This window comes from Euphorbia lathyris, chromosome 6 (genome assembly GCF_963576675.1).
Source record: "Euphorbia lathyris chromosome 6, ddEupLath1.1, whole genome shotgun sequence".
In the NCBI taxonomy this organism is placed as follows: Eukaryota; Viridiplantae; Streptophyta; class Magnoliopsida; order Malpighiales; family Euphorbiaceae; genus Euphorbia; species Euphorbia lathyris.
In genome coordinates this window covers 31806015-31812839 of record NC_088915.1, presented here as the reverse complement: position 1 = coordinate 31812839, position 6825 = coordinate 31806015, and positions in this window count along the sequence as shown.

The window sequence follows — 6825 nt, the reverse complement described above, 5'->3', positions numbered from 1 at the left end:
AAATTAAAAATATATAACAAAAATGAAATTAATCCAAAGATAAAGAAATGTAAAAATAAAAAAATATAGAGACCAAAATAAAAATAAGAAATAAAATAGGGAGTAAAGTAGAATTTTATAAGGAGTGTCGGTTAGAAAGAGATGGGAAAGGGAATAGAAAACCTTATAAAGGAAAGTGGAGAATGAGTTAGACGAGTTAGGGGTAAACCCAAAACTAAAAAAAGGCAAAGCGAATCATTTAATTAGCAAAATAAACACCAACAAATGGAATGAAGCCTCCCCTTTCCCTTACCCTTTCCTGAAACCCCCAAACCAAACGCCTTGTTAACGTCCTAGGTTTCAAATCTCCCCAACTTCATTTTATTTTAGAAAGTTTTTATTTATTTTACAATAATTATAAAACATGTTACTATTATTAATTAATTTAAATGGACTTTTTATTTTGATAACACTTTTGAATTCATTTTTATTATATCTTTACCATTAAAAAAATTAATTTCTTATTTTTTTGAGGTTCAAATAACTTAGTTTTCAAATTAAATTTTAATTTATAAAAAATTTAAAAATAAAAACGGTAAAAATGTTATAAGTTTTTAGAAATTAACATTGAACTAATAGAAAATTAAATATTTTACTATTTTCACGTTGGACACTTCTAATGTTTATTCGAACACACCGTCGAACACTTTAATGTTTTAGCGAACACACCAAAACGATGGTGTGTTCGTTAAAACATTAAAAGTGTCCAACGTGAAAAGAATAAACATATTTAATTTTCTATTAGTTTAATATTAGTTTTTAAAAAATGATAACATTTTTACAGTTTTAATGCGTTGGACACTAAAAAAATTTGTCCAGCCCTAACGGGCTGGACTTTGAAATTTACCCTTAACCCCACGGCTAGAATTAGCCCCCCCAAATCTATATTCCTGGCTCCGCCACTGATTATAGATATTGTAAATCTTGTCTTCTGATCACCGTCAATTTTTAAATAATCTAGTTCCATTCCTTCCATTTGCGACGGTACATTTCTTGTCTTCTTTCAGCTTTGCTAGAAACTCACTCATGTCAAACGCCAATATTTCGGATATGATGTCCTCTCGATCCGATCCACATGATTCCCCTCTTCATGTGATCCCCTCCTGCGAAACGGTTCCTTCATCGACGCCACGGCGCAACCCTCAAAACACATACAACAACAAACAAGCTGCGGCACAGTCTTCAACTTCACTCAATGGTACACAAGATAAATTAATTTTTTAATAATATTTATTGATAAGAAAAACTAAATAATATTTTAAATTTTTAATATTTAAATATTAATATAATATATAAATTTATTTTATTAATGTTACTAACAAGTGAAAAGATAGCTTATTGATAAGATATGTATATTGGTATTTGGTGGCCTAAGTTCAAATCCTCATATATATATATATATATATATATAAAATTAAATATGGTTGATAAATTAATTAGATCAAATTGTTGAACCGTACTGGTTTGTGGTTAACCCCACCGATTCAAACGGTTCAATCCAATTTGATAGATATTACCGATTCAATTTGCAAGACATTGTTTTTCTCGCATGCTAACACTAATTGCTCTTTCTAAAAAAGCACTAATTGCTTATCAACTTTGTCATTTATAGCAAATCTAAGAATAACTTGAACTATTATTAATTTGGTAACTTAAACATCTAAATATTTATTTATTGTTTAAATTTTAGAAGAAATAATTTAAACATCACTTAGATTTTAATCCCTTTTATATTTTAATTTCCTCTCATTATAGCTTTTCGATTTTAACTAAACCTTTGTTTATGAGTTAGGATGTTAATAAATGTAAGAGTTAAATGAAGTAATAAAAATGAAGGTTAAAAAATTGATTGTGATTTATACATATTTCTTTTTTTTTTTAATTAAACATGGCTGAAAATTAATTGAACCAAATTGTTTAATCGCATCGGTTTACAATTAACTCGACCGGTTCAATCATGTTTGATAGGCATATAGAAAATCAGTTCGATTTACAAAACATTGTTTTCCTCGCATACTAACATTAATTACTCTTTCTAAAACAACACTTATCAACTTGCTAATTTATTGCAAATCTAACAATAACTTGAACTACTAATTTCCTAACTTGAACATCCTAAATATTTATTCTTGTTTAATCCCTTTATATTTTAATTTTCTCTCATTATAGCTTTTCAATTTTAACTAAACTTTTGTTTAGGAGTTAGAATGTTAACCAATGTAAGAGTTAAATGATGTAATATAAATGAAGGTTAAAAAATTGATTTTGATTGAAAGTTTATAGAATATGATTGAGAGTTAAAAATGTAGTTCTCATTAATAAGTTTCCATTACTCTCATTAACTCCCAATTTGGAAGTTTTTTTTTTTTGTTTGAAGAACAAATTTGGTAGTTAAATTTTAGTGGCAATGAGAGTAAAATGTTAACTCCCATTAACTTTCGTTTATTCTCACAAAAACTCTCAAATAAGATTAATCTAATAATTTGCATTCTATTAATTTCATCAACCTCCTCTAACTCCCTCCTAAACAATAGCTAAATATCAAATATTTAAACACATATTAATTATTTTAAATGATGTTATTCTTTTTTAAAAACCAAATCTATTTATTTAAAAAAAAATTCCTCGAAATTAATTTTTTATTTTTTTTAAATAAAAAGAGCACCTTATATTAAGGAATAAAATAACTCGTGGTCAATACGAGATATGAGAAAAGAAGAAAAATGGTTTAGGACTTGAGGAGATTAAAGAGTAGGACACTATTTAACTAAATCATACGTTGCAAAATTGCTATCTCGCCTTTAAAAAATAAATTCAAAAATAAACAAGAAATATTATTTCTAAGTTACATTTTGGAAAACCCTACACATATATATTTCTTGTTTAAATTAGAAATAATTTCAAAGACAATTAAATTTTATTCTCTTTAATTTTTATTTTCTCTCATTATAAGCTAAACTTTTAATTTTGAGGCTTTTCAATGTCAACTAAGCATTTGTTTGAAAGTTCGGAGTTAATGAAGATAGGAGTTAAAGAGCTAATGGAACTCAAAGGGAAGCGATGAATTTGAGATTAAATAAATATCCAACACGTATGCATATTAGTTATTTTAAATGGTGTTATTGTTTTTTAAAATCCCAATTTATTTATTTTAAAAAAATATTTCCTCAAAACTAATTTTTTTACTTAAAAAAAAAAGAGCACAATGTATTAAGGAATCAAAAACTCGTGTTCAATACAAGATGCAAGAAAATAAGAAAAATAATCCACAAGGACTTGAGGAGATTGAAGTTTAGGAACCTATTTAATTAAGTTATGCATTGCAGAATTGCTATTTCGCCCTTTAAAAATAAATCAGGAATTAGCAATGAATGGAAGATGTACAGTCGGAAGGAACAAAAGTAGATTAAGATCAAAAGGCAAGTGAAAAATAATGTGGATTTACGTTGGATTTGCTACAGTTATGTTTAATTTAATTTAATGGTTCATTTATTAAGTTTGAGAGAAAAATAAAGAAATGCTTCCGTCAACAATCTCTTCTTTTCTCATACCAACACTAATTACTTGCCACATCACATGAGATTGTTAAACTTATTACATTTAATAACACATCTAACCATAACTTGAACTATTAGTTTCCAAAGTTAGATTTTAGAACACCCTAAATATAATTTTTTATTTAAATTAGAAATAATTTCATCTTCACTTAAATTTTAATCTCTATATATTTTAATTTTCTCTCGTTATAAACTAAATTTTTAATTTTGAAGGTTTTTCAATGTTAACTAAGTTGTTTTACTTGCAAGTTGAGACGTTAATGCATGTGAAAGTTAAAAGCTAATGAAAGGAAAAGGAGAGTGATAGATTTGATGTTACATAATAATGAGGGCACCCCTTACCTAAAGCCGAGCCCGGAACTGAGAGATGAGAACAACGAGGGTCGGACCACCCAAACAAGCACGCGAGGCGCCAAGCATAAAGGACCCCCTTTCCGAAGAGTTGCCCAAGGGACCTAGTACGCGGGGCATACTTCTAGGCACGCGGGGCGTCAAGACAGAGTCCGACGCGAAGAATGCCCAAGAGGTCGAGTACGCGGGGTGTAGCCCCAAGGACGCCTCGTGTAAAGAGCATCAGGAACGTCCCCAAGTCCAGTGACTCCAGCACGCTGGGCGCGGTCCCGAGGACGCCTCGCGTAAGGAGCTTCATCGAGCGTCTTCAGATCCAGGGTCTCAAACACGCGGGGCGTACTATGGCCCACGCGGCGCGCACCCTTCCTGAAACAATACTTCTCCTCCAAGTTCTTACTAAGAGGGGACCATCTCTGCTGTTACTTATTTATTGTTTTGCCATCAACCCTTATTTACTAAACTACCATGAACTCTTTCCCTTCCTATGCTACCCTTAACCTCATGATTTGCCAAAAACCCTATTCATGGGCTTTTGGTCTTTTATCTTTTTATTTAGGAGAGTATTTAAGCTCTCTTCTTTGTAATGTTTACCAACTTTGAGATTATTGATATTGAAAGCCTCCATTGGAGCACCAAGGTTTCACCTTGTTGGGTTAACTCAACCTTCAAGTTTAGCTTGAGAAGATTGAAATCTTTGTTGGTTTACGATTAAAACCTCCAGTCGACTTTAATCTATATCAGTTGGTATCAGAGCCGAGTCGTTTTCCTTCCCGGAGACTTCTTCTCGGAAATGGTTCAACCACGTATCACAAACGAAGCCACCGGATCCATGGAGCAACGAGTAGACGCATTAGATGTCAAGGTGGAGCATCTAACGGAATCTCTAAGGAAGTTGGATGAGAGATATACCACGAGTACCTGAGATATCCTTCCCGCCATTGAAAGGCTAAAGCTCGAGGGTCGAAACAATCAAGCGCTCCTGTAGACACCGAGTCGGAGGACCTGTGACGAAAACCTGAAACAAGACGGTCGAAGCGATTGATTCCGAAAGTTTTGAAAAATATATAAAGAATAATAAGCTGAGGAAAATTAACGGCACGGCGCGGGCACGCAACGGCATCCCGCACGCGGACGACGATGGTCGAACGCCCGCTTGACGGCTCGAGACGTGCGCGCGGCGTCCGTCGGACGCACCGCGAGTGGCACGCTCTCGACGCCCGAGCAATGCCTGGGACCGCTGGTGGTGCACACCCTCGTGGGCCGTTGAGCACACGTGCCTGGCAGCGCGAGGCGCGCGTTCGGCGGCCGCGACGTGCGAACGTCTAGCTGCGCGGAACGCGCGCTCGGCGGCCACGGAGTGCACGCGTCCGACGGCGCGGGGCACGCCCCGAGGGTCGCCGGGCGGGCACCCAACCACGTCGGACGAACGCCCAACGCGTCGGGCGGACGCCCGATGAGGGTTGGGCGCTCGCCCAACGCCGTTGGGCGATCGCCCAACTCATGTTGGGCGGCCGCCCAACAAGTAGCCCAACACTAGGTTGGGCGGCCGCCCAACCACAATGGGCGACGCCTAATTTTTTTGGGCATCGCCCATTGTTCCGGGATCCGTTTCCCTATATAAGGGCACGGATCCCAAGGTGAAAAGGGGGATTTTTTGGGGGGAGGCTTTTGGAGGAAAAACTTTCTCACTCTAAACATTTTTAGAGAGAGAGAGAGTGGATTTTTTTGAGAAAAATATTTTTTTTTTCTCAAAAATTCCAAATTTCCTAAGTTCAATTTTTACTAAATTTTTATTAAAATCGGGAGCTCGCGGTTCGTGGAATCAATCGGCTTCGACTGTCAGATACCGAATCAAAGGTATTATCCGAGGACTAGACTCTTTATTTTATTTAATTTATTTCTCTCCTTCTATTTATTTTTATGCTATAGTTTTTATTCCTTTAGTCATTTATTTATTTTGACACGTTTTATTTAGTTAACGTATTTATTTAATTTTCGTTTCGTGTTAAATAAAATTCGATTTTGTTTTAAAATAAAAACCTCGTTTTGGATATCCCAATACGAACCGTGATCCGATAAAAAGGTAGTTCGGGTATCGAAAATGTTGTAATTATAAGTTTTTTAATTTAAAAGAGGTTTCCAAATAACGTTTTAAAATAAAAACATCGTTTTAGGAACTTCCGTTTTCGACTATGATCCATCTTTGGTAGTTCGGAAGTCCAAAACGATTGAATTAGATTTAATTTAAAGCTTTTGAACAAATCTGAAAAATATGGGAGTGCTGTTGTAATTCGCCAATTCTGTCACTAAAGGCTGTTTACCGACGGATTTTCCGTCAGTAAATCTGCCAAAATGTAAAAAATATCATTTCGGTCCCTTTTTCTTAAGTTTGAGACTTTTAATCCTTAGTATATATATGTATGATTATGTAATATATTCTTTTCAAATTGTTTTAAAACTTTAACATATATAATTATTCTAGGAGATTGGTATTCCATTTTTATTCTAACTTTTTATATATGTACATATTACTTTCTTTTTTTATTATTATTCATTTAAATTACATTAAATTCTATTTTAAATGTTATTTACTTGGGCATTTTGGGAGATAATTAGTAGATATTGGGGGATGAACATATAGTCTTTTTGACATTAGGATTATATTAGTTATGTATATATATAGTTTTGGGGTATATTTGGGTTATCTTAATTATTGTTAAATAAAATTATTTTGAGTGATAAATGCTATTTTCTTATTTATGAATTTCATTCACTATTTTCTTATGTTTAAAGTATAAATATAGTATTTTCATTATTCTTTCTTATATATGTATTAGATAGTATATTTTCTTTTACTCTTATTTTATGTCTTTTGGGC